At 38.8% G+C, this 24,593-nt stretch overlaps 1 protein-coding gene and 1 pseudogene across 1 annotated transcript in view; one reads left to right on the forward strand and one right to left on the reverse strand.

Annotated features, from left to right (window-relative positions):
• Nucleotides 1-24,593, reverse strand: part of NRCAM (neuronal cell adhesion molecule) — a 322,984-nt gene that overhangs the window by 292,719 nt on the left and 5,672 nt on the right. The window lies entirely within an intron of this gene.
• Nucleotides 21,278-21,794, forward strand: LOC112301785 (large ribosomal subunit protein uL23 pseudogene; annotated as a pseudogene).

Below are 24,593 nucleotides of genomic sequence, written 5' to 3' on the forward strand. Positions count from 1 at the left end.
CATTTCAAATAAATAACCTAACGCTACACCTACAAGAACTTGAGGAACAACAACAAAGACAACCCAGAGAAAGTACAAGGAAGGAAATAACCAAGATCAGAGCAGAATTAAGTGACATAGAGACTAAAAGCACAATTTTAAGGATCAATGAATCCAGGAGCTGGTTCTTTGAAAGATAAACAAAATCGATAAGCCCTTAGGCAGGATCATCAAGCAAAAAGGAGAGGACCCAAATAAACACAATCAGAAATGAAAGAGGAGAGACTACAACTGATACCACCGAAATACAAAGGAATGTAAGAAATTACTACGAAGAACTATATGCCAAGAAATGTGAAAACCTAGATGAAATGGACAAATTTCTAGAAAAATATAACCTTCCAAAGCTCAGTGAAGATGAAGCAGAAAGCCTGAACAGACCAATAAGACCTGATGAAATAGAAACAGTAATCAAAAAGCTTCTGACACACAAGGCCCTGGACCAGATGGTTTCACAGGAGAATTCTACAGAGCATTTAAGGGAGAGCTAACCCCCATCCTCCACAGATTATTTCAAAAAATTCAAGAAGATGGAAGACTCCCAAACCCGTTTTATGAAGCCAACATCATCCTAATCCCCAAACCAGATAAAGACATAACAAAGCAAGAAAACTTCAGGCCAATATCGCTGATGAACATAAATGCTAAAATCCTCGATAAAATATTGGCAAACCACATGCAGGAATACATTAAAAAGATCATACACTATGATCAAGTGGGATTCATCCCAAGGATGCAAGGATGGTACAATACTCGCAAATCAATAAACATAATACACCACATCAACAACAGCAAAGACAAAAATCACATGATCATATCAATAGATGTGGAAAAAGCATTTGATAAGATACAGCACCCATTTCTGATAAAAACACTCAGCAAAGTGGGAATAAAGGGAGCATTCCTCAACATAATAGACGCCATATATGAGAGACCTACAGCTAACATCACACTCAATGGACAAAAACTTAGAGCTTTCCCACTAAGATCAGGAACAAGACAAGGATGCCTGTTTTCACCACTCCTACTCAACACAGTACTGGAAGTCGTAGCCACAGCAATCAGGCAAGAAAGAAATACAAGGCATCCAAATTGGAAAGGAGGAAACAAAACTGTCATTATTTGCAGATGACATGATAGTGTACGTAGAAAATCCTATAGACTCCACCAAAAAACTACTCGACCTAATAAATGAATTTTGCAAAGCAGCTGGATACAAAGTCAATACTCAGAAATCAAAGGAATTCTTGCACACCAACAATGAAACATCAGAAACAGAAATCAGGGAAAAAATCCCATTTGATATAGCAATAAGAAAAATAAAGTACCTAGGAGGTAAAAGACCTGTACTCAGAGAACTACAGAACACTGAAGAAAGAAATTAAGGAAGACACAAACAAATGGAGGCATGTACCTCGCTCATGGATTGGAAGAATTAACATTACCAAAATGGCCATACCCAAAGCAATTTATAGATTCAATGCAATCCCTATTAAAGTACCAATGACATATTTCACAGATATGGAACAAACATTTCAGAAATTTATATGGAACCATAAATGACCCCAAATAGCTGCAGCAATTTTGAGAAAGAAGAAGAAAGCAGAAAGGATCACAATACTGGATGTCAAACTGCATTACAAGGCCATTATAATCAAAACAGCCTGGTTGTAGCATAAAAACAGGCACATAGACCAATGGAAAAGAACAGAAAGCCCAGAAATAAACCCATGTCTCTATGGTCAATTAATATTTGACAAAGGAGGCAGGAGCATAAAAGGGAGCAAAAATAGCCTCTTCAACAAATGGTGTTGGGAGATCTGGACAGCTACATGCAAAAAAATAAAACTCGATCACCAACTTACACCATACACAAAAATAAATTCAAGGTGGATAAAAGACTTAAATATAAGTCATAACACCATAAAAGTTCTAGAGGAAAACATTGGCAGGAAAATCTCAGACATTCCACACAGCAACATCCTCACAAACAAATCCCCTAAAGTAAGGGACATAAAAGAAAGAAGGAACAAATGGGACCTCATCAAAATAAAAAGCTTCTGCATGGCTAAAGAAAACAGCATTCAAATGAAAAGAGAACCAACAGTATGGGAAAACATATTTGCCAGTGATACCTCAGACAAGGGCCTGATCTCCAAAATATATAAAGAACTCACATGAGTCCACTCCAGGAAGACAAACAACCCAATTAAAAAATGGGCAAAGGACTTGAACAGACACTTCTCCAAGGAAGACATACAGAGGGTCCAGAGACATATGAGAAGATGCTCAGCATCACTAGCTATCAGAGAGATGCAAATTAAAACCACAATGAAGTACCATCTCATACTGGTCAGAGTGGCCAACATAAACAAATCAACAAACAAATGTTGGAGAGGATGCAGAGAAAAGGGAACCCTAGTGCACTGTTGGTGGGAATGCAGACTGGTGCAGCCACTGTGGAAAACAGTATGGAATTTCCTCAGAAAACTAAAAATGGAACTGCCCTTTGACCCAGCAATTCCGCTACTGGGATTATACCCTAAGAACCCTGAAACACCAATCCAAAAGAACCTATGCACCCCAATGTTTATAGCAGCACAATTTACAATAGCCAAGTACTGGAAGCAACCTAAGTGCCCATCAGCAAATGAGTGGATCAGAAAACTATGGTACATTTACACAATGGATTCTACTCAGCAGAGAGAAAGAAGGAGCTTCTACCCTTTGCAACAGCATGGATGGAACTGGAGAGCATTATGCTAAGTGAAATAAGCCAGGTGGTGAGAGACAAATACCATATGATCTCACCTTTAACTGGAACATAATCAACAGAAGAAAAAAGCAAACAAAATATAACCAGAGACATTGAAGTTAAGAACAATCTAACAACAGCCAGAGGGGAGGGGGGAAGGGACAGTGGGGAGAAGAGTTTTCAGGAACTACTATAAAGGACACATGGACAAAACCAAGGGGGAGGGTGGAAGCAGGGGAAGAAGGTGGGTTTGGCTGGGGTGGGGTAGAGGGGTGGGTAGAAAATGCAGAGAAGTGTAATTGGACAACAATAAAATAATTTTTAAAAAAAGAAGAAGAAAAAAAGCATGTGGACAAAGCCACTGTCCTAAGGGGTAGAAAACCAGGACTTTGCACATGTGACCTTTTGGTTTGTGAAAAGGCTACATATTCTTGCCAAGAAACTCACAGACTTCAAATCAAAAGACGCTGACATCCTTGGACAAAAGGAAGACAGAGGAGGAGAGAGGGTAAGAGAAATAGAAAAGGGAATAAAACCAAGCAGCAGGTTCATTACACACTGATGGGCTCAGCAGACAGGGGTCACCCCTCCATGGGCAAATATCTAAAATACACTAAAACTACTGGCTTTCACAGAAATTTTCCTTGATATCAATGTAAATAATTTTATGTACTGTTCAGTAAGCATGTTTAAAATAGTACAGAACTCCTTTCCTTTCAGACTTTGAAATCTTTCATATTCTTTTTCATCTATCACTCTTCATTTACACTTGTTTTTCAATTCCTTTGGTTTGCAGAAGAATAGAAACACTTCTTGACAAGCTGGCAGAAAACATGCTATCCTTTTAAAAAATTATTTATAGTAATTCTTGGCAAAGACCAAGAGTAAGAAGGAAAATTGTTATTCTGACATTCCATTTGGACCTCAAGTTTATTTTTTTAAAGGCATTGCAAGAATTACCAAGTGTCCCAATTCTCCAGACCATAAAGAGGAAGGTTGATGGTTCCATGCAAGCTTTGTCTAATTCAGAGGGCCTAGCAAAATATGCATTATGTTACAGATGCTCAATTAATGACATTTATTTTTTAATTGCAAAACAAGACCAGGGAGTTGATTTGAAAGTCTCCTCTTTAACCAAATGTTCATTTCTCAAATATACACTCTCACACAGAAGAAAGGCCTGAGTTCATTTTCCTTCTCACCATTGCAGACTTTTTATGACTCTCCCAACTAAAGATGATACAATATTTAAATCACAAATAATCCAAGATGGCACACAATTGTTTCAGTGGTGCCCATCATTTTTCCTCACATAGAGAAGTTTCTTGACAGCATACACTGTGATGTTTTTCATTTATTCATTCAACAAATGTTTGCTAGTACCTAATGTATACTGGATTCTATGTGCTTGGGATGCAAAATCTCTGGTCTTGTGAAGCTTAAATTTCTTTTGGGGGAGACAAATTAAACAAACAAATATGCAATACTTAAAAAGTAGTAAGTACTATGGAAAAGTACAGCAAGTTAAGGGGAGTCAGAAGTAAGGGATGGGCCTTTCCATGCTACCAAGAGAAGGGCCCGTTGGGCATTGTTCTCAGTTCCCACATAACTTAAAGGGAAACTTTCACAATATCCGGAGCTCTCGATGTCCTGCAAATGAATGAGGAGATGTCCTCAAAATCCTTCCACAGACACCTACTTAGGTAGCACCAACCTTGACTCCCAAATGGAACAGGACATCTACAAAAGGAAAAGTGATGGCATCTGCATCATCAATCTGCAGAGATCCTGCAAGAAGTTCTGCTGGCAGCCTGTCCTGTTGTTGCCACTGAGAACCTCGCTGACGTCAGGGTTACATCGTCCAGGAACACTGGCCAGCGAGCTGTGCTGAAGTCTGCTGCTGCCACTGGAGCCACTCCCGTTGCCGGCTGCTTCACTCCTGGCACCTTCAGTAACCAGATCCAGGAGGCCTCCCGGGAGCTGAGACTTCTGGTGGTTACCGATCCCAGGGCTGACCACCAGTCTCTCATGGAGGCATCCAGTGTTGACCTGCCTACCATTGTTCCATGTAACACACTCTCCTCTGGGCTATGTGGACATTGCCATCCTTTGCAACAACAAGGGGGGTCCACTCAGTGGGTCTGATGTGGTGGATGGATGCTGGCCCGGGAAGTTCTGTACATGCATAGCACTATCTCCCATGAACACCCAGGGGAGGTCCCCTCTGATCTCTACTGCTACAGAGATCCTGAAGAGATTGAGAAGGAAGAGTAGGCCACTGCTGAAAAGGCTGTGACCAAGGAGGAACTTCAGGGTGAATGGACAGCTCCAGCTCCCGAGTTCACTGCCACACAGCCTGAGGTCGCTGACTGGTCTGAAGGCGCAGGTGCCCTCTGTGCCTGTTCAGCGGTTTCGCACTGAAGACTGGAGTGCTCAGCCTGCCACTGGAGACTGGTCTGCAGCCCCCACCGTGCAGGCCACTGAATGGGTAGGAACAACCACTGAGTGATCTTAAGCTGGTCTTCCACAAACTCTTAACAGAACGGAAGTAAGAGTGATGGAAAATAAAGTTTCTAAAAGCTGGGGGAAAACAAAAGAAGTAAGGGATGGGGAGTTGCAATTTAAATAGGGTAACCAGATTAGCCTAATTAAAAGGATACATTTGGACAATGACATGATGGAGGTGAAGGAATGGACCAGGGAAAGAAGGTGTAGGGCCTAAGACGTAGCCAACGCAAAAGTCTAAGGCAGGGGCAATGCCTGGAGAATCTTGCTTTTACTCTGAGGGAAATGGGTTGTTATTAGAGGTGACATGATCTGACTTTTATTTTAAGAAGGTCTTTATGTTTTCCCCGTTGAGAATAAAATGTAGCAGCCAAGGATGAAACAGAACAGGAGGAGGTTTTTACAGTAATCCAGACAGTGGTCTGATCATGTGTGGAACTGGTGGTGATGATGAGAAGTAGATGGATTCTGAATATATTTTGAAGGTAGAATGAACTGGATTTCCTGATGGGTTACATATGTCATATAGAAGAAAAAAGGGCTCAAGTGGAACTTCAAAAATTGAGTACAAGCAACTAAAAGGATCAACTGAGATAAAGCAAGTCTGGTTCGGGGAGGAAAGCAGGTCAGTTTGGGATGTACCGGGTATGAAACACTTCTTTGTTAAATCTGTCTAGTACCTAGGGCACAAATGAATATATTGTAATTGCCCCGTTATCCAAGACACTCATGGAAATCCTTGAGAGCAAGAGGCTCATTTACCTTATTCTAGCGCCCAATGGTGTGAAACTGAAAACTACTGGCTGAATGAATGAATGCAGTAGGCTGAATAATGGCCCCTGAAAGATGTCTCTGTCCTAATTCCTGGAGCCTGTGACTATGTAGCCTTATGGAGCAAAAGAGATTTTCAGATGTGATTAAATTAAGGATCTTGAGATGGCAAGATTATCCAGCATTATCCAAGTGGACCCAGTATAATCACAAGGGTCCTTATAAGAAAAAAGCAGGAGGGCCAGAATCAGAGAGAGAGAGAGAGAGAATTTTGAAGACGCTACGCTGCTAGCTCTGAAGGTGAAGGAAAGTCCATGAGTCAACCAATGGAGGCAGCCTCTAGACATTGGAAAAGGAGAGGAAAAAGGTACTCCCCTGGAGTCTCCAGATAAAATGCAGACCAGATGATGCCTTATTTTAGGACTTCCAATCTCCAGAACTGTAAAAAACTACATTTGTGCTGTTTTAAGCCATTGACTTTGTGGTAATTTGCTACATTAGCCATAGGAAACTAATAAAATAAACAAATTCAAAAGTACATAGGGGCTGAGGCCATTTTATTCACTGTTAATTCTCTAGTCCTCAGCAGTGCCTAGAGAGTAGGTTCTCAGTTGGATTAATTTTAATTTGCTGGTAATGTTATGCAGTCACACCTCTATACCTTTAAACATGCAGGTCCTTCTGCCTAGAATGGTCTTTTACTTCCCTTCAGTCTGGCAAACTCCCATTTTCCAAGAGCCATATCAAAACCCTCTATCTCTGTGATGAATTCAACCACTTCCTTAGGCAGAGTTACCCAGGGCCACTTTCGTTCTCTTATAGGATTTCATACCTGGGTAAGCTCTAACACCCAACTATGCTGCAATGTGAGGACATGCTTATTGGTTCATCTCCCCACTAACCCAGTAACCACAGGATCCAGCTCATGGATCAGCTAGGCGTCTCCTAGTGTACAAATGCAGATAGTGCATGTCTGGCATGTACATGTTTGCTAAATGAATAAAAACACAGTACTAATATTTGCCCCCGCTTTTCACTTTTTCAAAGCACTCTGACATATTATCTCATTTTATCTCAATAATATTCCTGAGAAGAGAGGGAACATTGTTTGTGTCAATGGGAAAAATGCTTGACTTGCTATGTGTGACATGTCATGTAATTTATGGCAGACTGAACTCCAGCCAAAGCTTCCAGACTCTTCACCCAGTGCTCTTTCCACTGCCACAGAGTCTGCCTGGGTGGCCAACAGAAGCACCTCCTTTGTTATATACATCTTATGTTGGGGAAATTCAGGCCTTGTGTGGCACTATGGCCAAAGGCTTCAGCAACTCTTCAACAATTGACTACTGTCCTTAGTTTTGATCATGATGCATAATCCCTGTCAAAAGAACAGTGCACAATACTAGCATTCAATTCAAAGGATTTTTAAAGAGCATAACCCAAATGTGAGTAAGATAATAGTGCTAAATGTTCATTTTAAAAGAGCCATAATAACTAAATCAAGAGGTGGAGGTAAAGGTAACTTAGCTTTAGTAAGCCAATCTGCTCTATGGACCTGGAACTTCTCTGAGTAACCCAGCAATTCTGCAGCCAGCTTCTGGCAGCAAATTTTTCAGTTAGTTAGCAAGGCAGGCAAGAAGAGATGCTGCTAGGAAATGTATTCAGAATCCTAGTGGATAACCCTTGTCTCAGTTGCTAGATTTGTTTGTAATACTGTTTGCACGTGTTGTCTTTACAGAATGTCTACTGTCTCAACCAGTAATCTTTGTATCATGTGTACTACAACAGCTTTCTACAAGCTTTAAGAAAGAATAAGAAACATACTCTTACTATACAATCCAGCAATTGCACTCCACGGTATATACCCAAGATAGCTGAAAACTAACATCCACCCCAAAACCTACCCACAGATGTTTACAGCAACTTTATTCATAATTGCCAAAACTTGGAAAGCAACCAAGAGGCCCTTCAGTAGGTGAATGGGTAAGTAAACTGTGGTATATCCAGACAATGGAATATTATTCAGTGCTAAAAAGAAACAAGCTATCAAGACATTAAAATACATGGAGGCAAATTAAATGCATATTACTAAGTGAAAAAAGCCAATCTGAAAAGGCTGCATGCTGTATGACTCCAGTTAACATTCTGGAAAAGGCAAAACTGTGGAGACAACAAAAAATTAGGGGTTGCAGGGGTGGGGATGAAGACACAGAGCACAGGGGATTTTTAGGGCACTGAAAATACTTGGTATGATTTATTATTATTAGTTTTTCCACATTAAAAAAAAGAAAGACATAGTTGATCTTATAAATTATGCTTTTACCAACCTGATTTCTGGCACCCTGCCTTGTCTAGGGAAGGAAACAGACCCAGGCAAGTCAGGAGAAATTTCTGTAGATGCCAGGTGACTCCCAAGCTATGCTGGCCCAGACACTGGGCAGTTAAGTGAGTTTGCTCTATTCTGTAAAACCCAAAGGAGAGTATTTTCTATTAGAATTACCAGCTCAATGTAATATCTAAAGCTAAATTAAGCCATCTATGTGTTTTTTAAAAAGAATGCATTAGATGTATTCACATGTGCTAGAGTAGATTAGTCTTGGAAATTTGTGGTTCCATACAAATGTACAATGTAATCTGAAAATAATATTGGTATATTATAATGATGGATATGGTGTGTTGCTATGTATTAGTCCAAATCCATGGAAGGTACAATACCTATAGTGAACTCTAAGATAAACTATGGACTTTGGGTATGATGTGTCAAAGTAGGTCCATTCTTGGTAAAAAAAAAAAAAAAAGAAAAAAAAAAGTCCCATTTGGTGAGTGATGTTGATAGTGGGAAAGGTAATGCATCTAAGGGGGCAGGGGGCCTATGGGAAACCTCTGTACCACCCTCTCAATTTTGTTCTAAACCTAAAACTGCTTAAAAAGACAAAGTGTTTAATTTTTTTAAAAGAATAAGGAATGAAGAAAGGTTATTGGCATTGATCCTCTTCATCCACTCATATGGATTGCTTAAAATGCAGGTAATGGCAATTACTGGCTATTTCTGCCAATTCTTCAGAGATAACATTAGCATGCTTCTTGTTCAAAGAATTGATATAACAATACTATCAATTTCCAACAAACAGTATAAGACACATCTTTGCAACAGCTCTAAGTAGCCAGCTAGAAAAATGGAGGATTCTCAGTTGTCAAAAACACAGTAAACAAATGTATTAAAAATTTGTTGGCTAAATAGTTCAAGTAGTTAATGAGCACAGCAAAGGGGGAAATAAAAGCATTTTCTCAGACTAATAATGCATGAAAAAAAGAAAAACTAGAAAATAATTTTGTGTTTAGGTATGGAGATAAAATAGTAACACACACACACACACACACACACACACACACAGGAAGCCTGTCCAGAAAAAATCCAACCATTGTTAGTATAACAAGAACAGTTTGTGCGACATTGATGTAACCTGGCAGCCAAGGAGAGTGGCCTGGAATGACCATGTGTGAACAACAGACAACTTCACTGTACTAGTCAGTGGGGGAGGTAGATGCCATTGAGTGAGCACGTGCACTGTGTAACCCCATTACATTCAAAATGTCTGAGCGAGTAGAGCAACAAATATCCACCGAATATTGTGTTAAGCTTGAACATTCCTCCGTGGAAACTGATTGGATGATTCAGAAGGCCACAGCTATGGACAACTGGTGATTGGCAGCTTCATCACAACACTCCCGCTCATGCATCATGTCCTGTACAGAGATTTTTGTGAAACATCAAATCACCCAGGTGTCTCAGCCCCTACAGCCCAGATATGGTGCCCTGAAACTTCTGGCTTTTCCCAAAACTAAAATCACCTTTGAAAGGGAAGAGATTTCAGACTGTTAATGAGATTCAGGAAAATACAGTGGAGCAGGCTGATGGCAACTGGGAGAACTGTGTGAGGTCTCAAGATGCCTATTTTGAACAGGACTGAGACATCACTGTCCCATGTACAATGCTTCTTGTATTTTGTATCTTCTTCAAAACATGTCTCTATTTTTCATATTACATGGCTGGATACCTTCTGGACAGACAATATATTATTATGTATTATATGCTTTGATGATAAAAGGAGATATATTGAAGCAAAGTTTGTATATTTTGCTAAAAGTATTTTTCTGAAGTACAGCATGATAAGATGCATATATCTTATGCATTAGGGAAATAATTCAAGAAAAGGGTGTAAAAACTCAATGCAGGAACTGAAATGGTACTCTAAAAATTATTTCACATAAAAACTCAGTAAAAGAAAATCAGTGAAACAAACAAGAAATGAAACAAATAGAAAATAAATTGCAAAGTGTCATACATAAACCCAACCAAGTCAATAATATTAATATTAAAATTTATGGGATGCAACTAAAAAGCAGAAAATTTTGGAAGATTTATACTACCTAATTTCAAGAATTATTACAAGGTACAAACATGCTAAATGAAAGAAACCAAACACAAAGGATTCCAAATTGAATTATTCCATTAATATGAAATGTCCAGTAAAGGTAAATTTGTAGAGAAATAAAACAGATCAGTGGTTTTAGCCCCTCAAGAATATTTTAGGGGAAATGATGAAAATGTTCAAAACTAGATTGTGGGGGCAGTTGCTACATTATTTTCCTATGATAGGCAACAAGTTACCACAAATTTAGAGTCTTAATACATATATTATCTCACACTTTGTCACAGGTCAGAAGTCTGGTCATGGCTGAGCTGAGTCTATCAAGGTGTTAGTCAAACTGCTTTCTTATCTGGAGCTCAGGGGTCCGCTTACAAGCTCATTCAGGTTGTTGGCAGAACTAAATTCCTTTCGGTTGAAGGACCACAAGGAACTTCTCCATAAGTAATTCACAAGGTGGATAAAAACTTCTTCAAGGCCTGTGGGAAAGTGTCTCTCTTGTGACTATCCTTTTATTTATTTATTTATTTTTTTGAGGCATTACAGCTGATTAAGTCAGTCTGGCCAGGATATCTCCCTTTCCACTAACTCTTAATTGACTGACTTGGGACCTTAATTACATATGCAAAATGCCATCACCTTTGCCATATAATGTGTAACCTACTTATGGGCGTGCCATCCCATCATATTCATAGGTCTGCCCACACTTTAAAGGAAGGTTTTGTACAGGGTTCATACACCAGGGAAGAGAAGCTTAGAGGCCATCTTAGAAATCTGTTTACCACAGTTACACAATTTTTAAAGTTATTCCATTTTAAAATTTATTTTAAAAATCACTAAGTTGCATACTTAACTTAGATAATATGTAAAATAATGCCGGAGGTGTACAACCGAGTGGCCAACAGCCTGCAGAACAACATGCAAGTTTTTCTGTGATCACTGCAATACATACCTCACCCTGACTCTCCATCTGTGAGAAAGACAGACTGGTTTTACACTACTTGTTCTGCTTCACCAGGAGACCGTGGTGCTGTGACTCTGAGTGTGTTCTAACAGCGTGACAAGGAAGACTCACTGCCTCTTCCTATCGACGAGAGAGTACTTTTGGAGGGGAATAGTGGGACAAAAAAAATTTCATTTGTATTGTGAAATGTGAAAATAAAATTGTAAACTCTGTTAGCTGAATAAATAAATAAATAAATAAAATAATGCCAAGAAAAACAAAAAGTTGCCCATGTATCAGAATTCCATTATTTATTTGGGCTACTTTTTTTTTTCATTAAATGAACTAACCCATTAGGAAATGATTCAACAAAGAATTTTTCTACATTTGTCTGACCATGCCTTTCACAATTTATTACACCAATTAATTCACAAGTAACCACTTCCCAGGAACACAGTAGTCAACTTTTCCACTAGTTGGGTTTTCTTCTTCAGCTTTTTTAGTAAGGAATAGAAGCTCACTTAAATTCAAAGACTTCAGATTTTCAAGAGAATAGAGTTACCTCCCCACAAGTTTCTACTCTCTGATTTCTCCACCAGGGAGTGGCTCCAATTTGAGCTTCTCTCAAACAAAGAACACACAACAATGTTTAGTCACATGAAGCCTCCATTTCGCCAGCTGCATACTTCCTAAAATTTCAGTCACCCGGAGGTCAGGAACTATGAGTCCTGGAACTCTTCATGGCGTCTTGGGACCATCTTTGAAGTTTGGCTACTCATGGTATTTTACCTGTGCTCAGCTGCTGCCTAAAACGAAATATTTCCTAACTTCAGTCTATTCTCAGAAACTTCAGCCTTTAAATAAGAGCTTGTTGCATGGAAAACACAGAAGGCCTGTGTTTTTCTACTTCAGGTGCTATCTCAACACCATGATGCATTACAAATTCCCTAAAGGGACGCCCAACAATGTCAACTGGATGGTTATCTTGCAGGTTTGTTGTTCTCAAGTAGAAACTTAACTGTTACCATGGAAATAAGACACAAAAGAAGTTGCCCATCCTGGAAAATAAAAACTGTTTATAATTCTCATTCAAGGATTTTACATTAAACATGAGACTCCTCTGCATAATTTGGTGTTTTATAAAAATAAAAGTCTTTCCTGAGAATATGCCAAAGTTTTCTGGCTACATTAACACATGGACCACCAATGTATAAGCAAATTTAAAAAGTAATAATTTACATATATTTTTTAATTAGGGTAATTTGGCTTCTGCAATCCTATTGACTAAAATGGCCACAATATCAGGTCATTTGGAGAATCTTAAAGGGCTTATCCAATTACACAAGGATGCAGTCTCATCACTTGAATGTACTGTAAGATTAGACTGCCTGTATTACCTAACTAACGTCTTCAAGACATGGACGGATACTCTTCACTTCACAATGTTTCTAAGGGAACTGGAAGTTTCTCTTTGAAGTTTGGGACATAATCTATAACTCGCAACATGTGGAAACTAAAATTCAATTTCTTGTCATTTCTCATGGCAGGATAACCATAGCTCATAGGAGTTAAGACTAAGGAATGGAAGTCAGACTCCGTGGGTTCTACAATTTAATAGTTGTGCTATTTTGCCCCTTAAACTCTCTAAGCCTCAGTTTTCTCATCTTTAAAAAGGGTATAATAGCATGAAATGGGGTTGGCAAACTATGGCCCATGGGCCAAATCTGGCCCACTGCCTGTTTTTGTAAAGAAAGTTTATGGGAACATGGAAATGTCCATTCATTTACACATTTTCTATGACTGTTTTGAGAGAGGCTGCATAGCCTACAAAGTCTAAAATATTTACTATCTGGCTCTTTACAGAAAAAATTTGCTGGCCTCTGACATAAAGGGTCATCATGCAGATTAAATAATAAGATAATTCATGTAAGGTGTTTATATAGTTAAGGAACCAATAAACATGGATTATTGTTATTTATTAATAGTAAAAAGTTATAAAAATCATTGTGATCTTATTTCCTAAAATTCAGAGAGGCATCTTATATATTTGGCCTCGGGGCAGACTGCCCATGAAGTAATGCCTTGGGATCAGTAGGCTCAGCCCCCTTTTTTGATGGAGGTGACCGAGGTGGTGTGATGGCAGGATGTGATGTGCAGCTGTCGGTGCAGGGCAGTGAGCCCGGCGGGCCTCGGACAGCAGCTGCCACAAGCCATCCATTTCAAGAAACTGATACTCTGCTGTTCCTTGATGGGGAATATCTTGGTCACAGGTGTGTGACACATGCATATTTATCGTTAGCCCCACTCCTGACTGTAGAGGGGATTGGAGCAGGGCTGGGAAGGGCTGAAATTAGGCTCAGAAGATGATCAGAGCACTGCCTATTTCCATTTTCCCTAGAAATAGCTGTTTTCCCAAGATGTACTCTACTTGTCCAGGATAGGAAATAAGAAAAGTGTGGCCTTGTACACAAAAATTTTAAATGTGAGTTTAATGTAACAAAATCTAGGCTAACAATTTAAAATAATAACATGACCTGGCCCAGAGGCTTGGTTGGTTGAAGCATCATCCCATTCACCAAAAGGTTGAGGGTTTAATTCTCAGTCAGGGCACAAACCTAATTTGCAGGTTTGATACTCAATTGGGGAGCATACAGGAGGCAACCGATTGATGTTTCCCTCTCACATTGATGTCTCTCTCCCTCTCTCTTTCTCTTTCCTTTCCCCTCTCTCTAAATCCTCAGGTGAGGATTATGAATAAATAATAAGATATAAAGCTGGTAATCTGTCCCAGAAGTAGCACTGCTAGCTCCGTATTAGTACATTCACAAATAAGTTTTGGTCAACACCAAATGGCACAATGGTCTCCATAAATCTTTCAAGCCATCTTCAGGAAATTGTCTTTCAAGGCAGATATTAAAATATGTAAAGAATTTACACTGAGCTGGTGATATTTGGAAACAAACCACTGCCTGTATTCTGCTCTTGTCTAGGGCCTTGGACATTTCTCTCTGTCAGTTTGCATCTCACTGCCTTGCATGGGGAAGAGAAGCTGTAAGAACCCGCACAATTAAAACAGCCCAGATTACAAATTAGTTCCTGCTGGATGCTGGTGGGTTTTCATTAGTCCCTCCTGACTTGAGTACCTAGCAAGGGAAAAACATTATTACCAGGAGGAAACCCCAAATTAGCCAATGGTTTACAGATTAAAATGGAATTAGTAAATCGTACAACTCAGAGGCATAACGTCCTCAGTGCTCATTCCCAAAACCTTCCTACCAAGTCATCTCATTGTTTTTACTGAAAACATTGGGGCCCTTCCTTGGACGTGCAACTCATTAAATGATATACATAAGACATTAATAGGTAGGGGCATTGACATAAAGGAGCTTACCAGCTCGGACAGACAAGGCTGTCATTGGTGAAAATGAAGCAGAGACATTCACATCAAGTGGGCAGACATCACTAAGGATCAGCCAAAATGCTTTTAGAGCTTTTAATTCATTCAAACTAATATTCAAGTTGACTAAAAGTGCTTGGCAATCTGCTTCTTCAAATGACAGAGGCGCTGCCCGATTACACTGAGCTGCACAATGTTATCCTTCACCCTGTTCCACTGAAGTGAAGTCTGGCAACTCGTCCAAGCCTTCACTTTCCTCAGCGTGAGGAAATATCAGCAACCTACCATGGTCTAAGTGTAAAGACACCTTCTGCTTGGCAAGGAGCGGCAAAGGCACCTACAAAGACTTGAACAAAATGTACCCCCTTAAGTTCCCAAGTGATGAGAAAGTCAGTCAGGTTCGAGTCAACTTGATTACAACCAAAAAGAGTAATCACCTCATTAAACTACTACTTCACACATTGTCCAGTTAAGAAAATGAATACTCTCCCCATCACTCCCAGTATTTATGTGATTTAATTCAAGGTATGGAGACTTTCTAAATAAATGATTTATATACACATACTCCTTTGGTACACAAAGTAGACAATGATGGATATAGATATATAGACATCTGACATAGTTCTGGAGGCTGGAAGTCCAAAACTAAGGTGTCAGCAGGGTTAGTTCCTTCTGAGGGCTGTGAGGGAGAATCTGTTCCATGCTTGTCCCTGGCTTCTGGTGGTTTGCTGGCAATCTTTGGTGTTCCTTGTTTTGTAGTCTCTGCCTTCATCTCCACATGGTTTTCTCCCACTCTGCCTACCTCCAAATTTCCTCTTTTTTACGAAGACACTAGTTATACTGAATTAGGGTCCACTCTAATGATCTCATTTTAACTGTAAAGGCCTTATCTCCAAATAAGGTCATATTCTGAGGTACTAGGGTTTAGAATTTCAACATAAATTTGAGGGGACACTGTCCACCTGGAACACATGCCCATTTCTAAAGTTCTGTGTCTATACCCAGGTCAATGATGATCACTACTTTTCAGCTTTATTGAGGTATAATTGACAAATAAAACTTAGATATTTAAGTGTACATCGTGACGATTTAATGGACCTATGCATTGTGCAAGGATTCCTCCCATCTAGTTAATTAACACATCCATCACCTATTTGGTGGAGGAATGAGGGTGAGAATGTTTAAGTGTTATTCTCTTAGCAAATTTTAATTATACAATACAGTGTTATTAACTATAATCACCATGTTTTACACTAGATCCTCAGACCTTATTCTTCTTATAACTGAAAGTTTGTACCATTTCACCAACCTCTATTTCCCCATCCCCCAGCCCCTGACAGCCACTTTTCTATTCTGTTTCTGTGAGTTTGACTTTGTTTTTTAGATTCCACATATAATTAATACTATGCAGAATTGGTCTTTCTCTATGCCCTCCAGGTTCATTCACGTTGTCACAAATATACATGGAACATCTTCATAAAGATGCATTTGTCTGTTGATAGACACTTAGGTTGTTTCCATATCTTGACTATTGTGACTAATGCAGTGATGAACATGGGAGTGAAGATAAAGATATCTCTTAAATATCCTGTTTTTATTTCCTTTGGATATATACCCGAGGTGGAACTGCTGGATCATATGATAGTTCTGTTTTTAATGTTTTCCAAAGTAGCTGTGTGGCTACTATTTTTAAGTAGCTATCTCTTCTCTGCAGTGCAGAGGAATAGAATAAACACAAACAAGGATATATACACGAGCCTACTCACAAGCTTCATTGCATGTTTCTCTTTATGTAAAACCTTGACTTGAAGCATATTCAATTTGTGAGCTTGATTAGTTTAATATATTGATATGATTTCATGTTTTGCTTGTGGAGTTGTTAGTTCCTTGTGACTGACACACAAAAATATTAATCATTGTCCTCTTGAAAAATATAAATAGGATATGGCTTGAAATAAAACAATTAGATTTCAAAAGACTATTACTGACAGAATACATTTGGAAAAATGTGTTTGCTGAATTCACAAACTTTTTAATCATGTTGACTCAAGCTGATTTCGCATACATATTATCATTTGTTGAAGAATAGAGTTTGTGTTTTGAAAACAGTCCCACCATGCAGCATCAAAAAGATGCTATTTGCAGCATGAGACTACTTCATTTATTTAAAATCACGTAGATATAATTGTTGTTAAGGACTCGTGACACATACATACCTCTGAAGAACATTTGGCAGAAAAATGTGAAAAAAGTGGCAGGTGCATTCTACCTAATAAGAACATAGACTGATGTTGTCTTTCAGCACTTTCATTGTTTTCACTTGTCATAATGACATATTCTTGTGAGGTAGGTTGGATGATAAGAAAATTTATGTTTTACCTTCATTGTCTAGCTAAAGGAAGAGAAGTACTTAAGCTACTTTTCCAAAGTTATACATATACTAAGGTTTTTTAGTCTATGTAGAGTGGATCGGTACTTCTCAAAATTTAATTAATTATAAATTCCGTGTAAATTTTTTTCTCTGGGTATCTCTCAAACATGGCACCACTGCCCTGAACCCAATCACTGTAACCCCCTAACTGTTTGGATAATGCCAGGCTATCAACTCACATCTTGGAATATAAAGAAAACAAGAGATAGGAGTACTTAATGACCAACCAAACAGTAAGAAAATTTAGATTTAAAACTTCATCCTGAGTGCTTCTGGGCCTGGTTTCATGCACCAGCCTCTATACTTCTCATTTCAGTTCTGTCCTGTGTGTTTCACTTCTGATTTCTTCAAATTCAGAGAGTAGATAGCACCCTCAGAAACTACTTAACTCAATCAGTGATCAGTGTGCAGCCACCCAGAGACATCCAGAAGGAAATGACAAACACCAGCTTCAGACAGTGAAGGGGAAGAAAAACCTTGTGCAAATCCTGAATCATACAAGCAATGGTAGACAATTACACAGGAACCCTTTCAGGACACAAAAATGTCATTTAGGGCTCCAAAGCAGCAATTTAAAAAATGGTACCCTTCCGGATTAAATTATTTCACCTGTCTGCTCGAGTGCCTAGTTTAGAACCAGGAGGCAAATTACAATCATGCAGAATCCAGGCATGAAATTATGAATGTTTGATTTCCATTGGTCTAGACTTTGTCTATGTCTTTTAACCAGGGCTAAGGATCAAATTGTCCATTTTCTCCAATAAAAGATCTACTTGACATTTTGCAATATTCAAGTATTCATTCACTCTTGCAGTCACTCATTCACCAAGTATGGGGACTCTTGCATACATACCACATGCATAATGAGAAATGCGGCTCAGGCTCCGAATGAAGCATATCAAGGGCTGACTTCCACAATCACAAGGCTGGGAGAGCTAACTGAACTCTTTTATGAGCAGGCCAAAATTGCCTGGATCACCTGGATGACTATTATCTGCTTTTCTTTATCATGAGACACTTGGCCTCTCAATGTTATCCAGAGAAAATATCAAATATTTTCATAAATTGAGGTAATTCTTTTCATTTACCACCTGTTAACCTCTTTACTGATTTTTCTTTTGTCTTTTGCTTGGGGTTTCACTTTATACCTATTACACTGTGCTCTTTCAGTAGACAGAATAACCCGTCCACTTAGATATCCCTGAAAAGTTGTGCATGAATTGAACTTTGAAACATTTTATAGGAGCTCACTCATCATATAATCCTGTGCAAAGCAAAGAATCCTACTTACTATTAATAATCACCCCAAATATATTGGTCAAGTTCATGTTTTAATATATCTAATTTTCTCAAGGTGGGGCCATCTATATATTGTATAAAGGAAAAATAGCTAAAGAAGAGGTGATCTGATTAAGAATTTAACTGTTTTATATATTTGCTCCCTTGCACAACTAAAAGAATGACAACAACAAATTTAAAAACAAAAAATAACCAGAACTGCCAGAAAATCAAACTGTATGGAAATCCAACAACCAAGGAGTTAAAGAAGGAACATTCATCCAGATTGGCAGGAGGGGCAGAGACTGGCAGCCAGGATGGAGAGGACTCCTGGCAAGGCAGTGCTGGAGGACTGGGCGGTCCCATATTTGCATGCAGATAAACCAGGAGGAACAACTGGGGACTGAGACAGACTGCGCAACCCAGGGTACCATTGCAGGGAAATAAAGCCTCAAAACCTGTGACTGTAAAAACCAGTGGGGGTTGCATTGGCAGGAGAAACTTTGAGCCTCACAGGAGAGTTCTTTGGAGAGACCCACGGGGTCCCCAAACATACATAAACCCACCCACTTAGGAATCAGCACCAGAAGGTCCCAATTTGCTTGTGCATAGTGGGGGAAGTGACTGAAAGTCAGCTGAGCACCAAGTAAGCAGCATTATTGCCTCTCAAACCCCTCCCCCTCATACGGAGCCACAAGCCAGTGACGTAGGTTGCCCTGCCCTGGTGAATACCTAAGGCTTCACCCCTTACTATGTAACAGGCATGGAGACAAAAAAAAAAAATATGGCCCAAATGAAAGGACAGATCAAAGCTCCAAAAATAGCACTAAGTGATGAAGAGATAGCCAATCTATCAGATGCAGAATTCAAAACACTGGTAATCAGGATGCTCACAGAAATAGTTGAATATGGTTGCAAAAGAGAAGAAGTGAAGGCTATATAAAGTGAAAGGAAAATGTACAGGGAACTAACAGTAAAGGGAATGAAACTGGTACTCAAATCAACAGTCTGGAGCAGAAGGAAGAAATAATCATTCAATCAGAACAGAATAAAGAAGAAACAAGAGTTAAAAAAAAGAGGAGAAGATTAGGAACCTCCGGGATGACTTTAAATGTTTCAATACCTGAATCATAGGGGTGCCAGAAGGAGAAGAGGAAGAAAAAAAATTGAAAACTTATTTGAACAAATAATGAAGGAGAACTTCCCCAGTCTGGCAAAGGAAATAGACTTCCAGGAAGTCCAGGAAGCTCAGAGAGCCCCAAAGAAGTTGGACCCAAGGAAGCACATACCAAGGCACATAATGATTACATTACCCAAGATTAAAGATAAGGAGAGAATCTTAAAAACAGCAAGAGAAAAGGAGACAGTTACCTACAAATGAGTTCCCATAAGACTGTCAGCTGATTTCTCAAAAGAAACCTTGCAGGCAAGAAGGGGCTGGAAAGAAGTATTCGAAGTCATGAAAGGCAACAACCTACATCCAAGATTGCTGTATCCAGCAAAGCTATCATTTAAAATAGGAGGGCAGATAAAGTGCTTCCCAGATAAGGTCAAGTTCAAGGAATTTATCATCACCAAGCCCTTGTTATATGAAATGTTAAAGGGACTTATCTAAGAAAATGAAGATGATCAAAACTATGAATAGTAAAATGACAACAAACTCACAACTATCAACAACTGAACCTAAAAAAAACAAAAACAAAAACAAACTAAGCAAAGAACTAGAACAGGAACAGAATCACAGAAATAGAGATCATATGGAGGGTTATCAGCACAGAGGGGGAAGGGGAAGAATGGGGTGAAAGGTACAGGGAATAAGAAGCATAAATGGTAGGTACAAAATAGACAGTAGGAGGTTGAGAATAGTATGGGAAAAGGAGAAGCCAAAGAACTTATATGTATGACCCATGGACATGAACTAAGGAGGGGGGGAATGAGGTTGAGAGGGAGTACAGGGTGGAGGGGAATAAAAGGGAGAAAAAATGTGACAACTGTAATAGCATAATCAATAAAATATATTAAATAAATAAATAAATGGTACAATTAAAACTCAAAAAAAAAGAATAAACCTATTTTATTCTGAAACAACTTTAGCTTTGACTCTTAGTAAGTTCTTCTCATTGCATTTCTTTTCAATGTAAATGTATTATCATATTTCATTTTGAAGAATGGCTTATAAGTTATTTACACTTTATGATGTCAAGTTCCTTCAATGACATAACATACCACAAAAAATTCCTTTTAAAATATTTAGTATTGAACACTCTGAAATGGAGACTATTCTCCATTAGCTGACCAACTACCAGAGTTTTACCTTCTTTGCCTTTCTTTCAGATTTTAAGTTATTGCTTCTACAGTGCTGTGTTCTTTACTCTTTTCTCATTATTTAAAATTCCTTTCACTTATTCTGCCTTCTGTAGAGGACACTTCTCCAGGATGTCACAATTCTCATTACCCACCTGAGCCTCCCCGCCATCTGAATCCTCCACACTCTCTGATCTCTACTCTTCCAATCCCAGTCCTACCAATCAATCTGACCATGAACTCACTCCTTGCTGTTTAATGAGTCCCCCTTTAGTTCTAGGACAGCAATAAACCCTTGATATATTTTACCTTCCACTTAATTTTGCAACAAGGTAACTGTTACTAAAAATATATATACATATAGTAATGGAGTTTTTAAACCCTATTCCAACTATTTTTTAAAATGCAAGTTATCTCTTTTTCACAAAGATGGCTCCCAAAGTGAAGAAGGAAGCCCCTGCCCCTCCCAAAGCTGAAGCCAAGGCAAAGGCTATGAAGGCAAAGAAAGCAGTGCTAAAAGGCGTCCACAGCCACAAAAAAAAAGAAGATCCGCACGTCACCCACCTTCAGGAGGCCTAAGACACTGCGGCTCCCTAGGCAGCCTAAATATCCTCGGAAGAGCGCCCCCAGGAGAAACAAGCTTGACCACTATGCCATCATCAAGTTCCCCCTGACCACTGAATCAGCCATGAAGAAAATAGAAGACAACAATACACTTGTGTTCATTGTGAATGTCAAGGCCAACAAGCATCAGATCAAACAGGCTGTGAAGAAGCTGTATGATATTGATGTGGCCAAGGTCAACACCCTGATCAGGCCTGATGGGGAGAAGAAGGCATATGTTCGACTGGCTCCAGACTTTGATGCTTTGGATGTTGCCAACAAAATTGGGATCATCTGAACTGAGTCCAGCTGGCTAATTCTAAATATAAAAATTTTATACTAAAAAAAATAATAAAATAAAATAAAATGCAAGTTATCTTAAAATTTGTGAGACATACAAAGCATATATCATGATTTATGTAAAGAAAACATGTAATAGGAATTAATGTAATCAATTCTGAAGTAAATTTATTTTTGTTTATATTACATAAGTAATAGTATTAATTATCTCTGAATTTCTACTTTACTATTTTGTTCATGTAGAAATTTCTTGCCATTATTTCTCCAGAAGTAGACAGTCAGTTGAGTGTATTAAGTGTATATAAAAATGGCTTTTAGCTATCGTGTCACTTACATCAGAACAAAAGGCTACTGCCATCAGATCCTGCAAATGGTCAAAGATGCCAAAGCAAAATTTTCCAATTGTAGTTTCATGGAACTCCAGGAAGTATTTCAAATTACCCCAAATTATTTTTTATTTTTCTTGCATTCCAGTAGCTTCGACTTCCCAGTAGCTACTTATTATTCTCGTTATACACTCAGCTAACTTCTCTTTCTGAAATGTTTTAAATCAGATGCTGCCTATCAAATTGAATGGGGAACCATGTGCCATATTAAAAACTTCAATAACAAATATGATAGTGATGGATTCCCACTAGAAGCAGAAAGCTGAAATCACTCTCCTTAAATGTATTCATATAGGAGAAAACACTGGTTAGTCAATGTTTATGATAGGTTTATCTTGTCACATATCAAAACAATCTGTGATCAATATCATAACACTACAGTGAGATTTTACAGGGGAAGCTGATTGGGAATTTCTGTGTTTATTCAACTGGACACTAGAGGCGAAAGCAGCAGAACAGTCAGAAGAAGATTTGCAATGCAATTAGGAGGGACGAGGGCATCTGAGTGTATGCCAGATGCAGGGGCCTCTCCTTATTCACGCAGTCCAATGTCTTAATGCAGTGTGCGGCATCAAACTGCACTTCCTACAATTTTAAAACTTTTGTCAGTTAACTAGATGTTTACCGAGTGCCTCGCTTGGGCACTCAACATTTCGGGAACACCATCCAGCTCTGTGTACGTTGTTCCAACACCATCTGTCACTTAAGCTTCCGCAGATTCACAAATTTCAATTCCAACTAATCTACTCGACACTCAAACTAAAGCTATAATTCAAATTTCGACATGAAGCTTGAATTCCTTTTCAGTGTTCTTCAACTTTGACCCAGCTCCCCCTCCTTCCTTCACTGAAAAGGGCCAAGACAACAGCCCAGCAAGTGGGGCAGGCAAAACAGGCCTCCTTTGTTCACTTTTGTCCTTTCAGCTCTCTATTGAGGTGAGGCACTGAAAAGCACACAGGCTTTGGAAGGCAGCAGCGCACCAGCTCGCAAGCCGCCTCCCTCAAAGACCAAAAAACTGGAGGATGGAACTCTTTCGACAGTCCACTTTCACCTTAAGCCACAATTAATGGAACATAAGTACTTTCCCTTTCCCTGGAGAGAGAATATGTTAATGGTGTTTTACATGAGTTTGTAATGTTCATCAAAAATGTAGGCTGCAAATCATACCATTCAAATGCCAAGGGCATCTGAAAGTGGCATGAAAGTGGCTTTAAAGTTGAAATTTGGAGAAAAGATTGCTACACACTGAATACATATACTGAATTTTTTGAATGCTCTCAGCCCACTTGAGAAAGATAAATCAAATTCATTGTATATTACACAGTAGAAGACCTCCTACAGGATTCCCTCAGATTGCCCTGGGAATATATTTTTCTTGTTACAGTCAGTTTTGAACCAATATACCATGCACATCATAAAATTTAAATATACATATAAATTTATATACATGTATATTCAAAATATTTTCTCCAGCCCTTCCTTTCGACATTTAGTAAGGAGAATTCTTAAAAGGATCATTTTCCGCTGATAGTAACTGTCATTTTCACACTCATGTGAACTCAGCAATGCTTCATTGCATACAGAGCAGTGTGAAAGAAAATCAGAGAGCACAAAGGACAAGATGAGATTTATTTGTTATTCCTGTTTTTAAACTGAATAGGCCAGTTGGACAGTATGTGCCGTCGATGAGCATCGGTGTTTGCAGATTTGTTCCCTTTACCATTGGCATTTCTCTTATTCACTAATTTTTTAGTCAGTTGAGGGAAACCCTCCATCAAGTTTTTAAAAATTACCTGTTCCTAATTTAAAATTCCAATCTTGTATGCTAGTAAAATAGGTCAATTAAGTTGACAGCACGTCTTTTTTAGCTCAGCTAAGCAATTATAATTGGGTGGTGAGTGTTTGTGCTGTCATCTTTAGAGACTCAGTGGTGGGGGGAAATGCCCAACCCAGCCCTGGAATACACACCTCCAGGGCATCCCTAAATATTTCTGGATATGAAGCAAATTGCTGTTGATATGGGTTAAAATAATAATATCATTTTTCCAGTAAATAAAAGCACCCTAATATTTAATCTATCTTCACAGCAAAATCACTGAGCACAAATGCACTACAGACATATATGATCCAATTCAGCATCAAAAAAATACCATGAATATATGTCGGCAATGCTGGCTCGTCCTGCACTACGGCACACATGCTACACAGCATCTACTTTGGCTTTGCACAAAGTATGGAGTCAATGAATACTTCTTAAAAACCATACATCTCCTTATTAATAAAAGTTAAACTGATAAGTTAGAAAACATTATGAATAACTTGTTCATAATACATTGTATATTGTTATAACTTTAAAAAATAACAACTATAGCTCTTGACACCAATAGAATGGCTTTTTCAAGAACATAGAAAATAAGAGTTGGTGCTGATGTGGAGAAATTGGAATCCTTG

The sequence above is a fragment of the Desmodus rotundus genome, chromosome 6, assembly GCF_022682495.2.
Source record: "Desmodus rotundus isolate HL8 chromosome 6, HLdesRot8A.1, whole genome shotgun sequence".
Taxonomy (NCBI): Eukaryota; Metazoa; Chordata; class Mammalia; order Chiroptera; family Phyllostomidae; genus Desmodus; species Desmodus rotundus.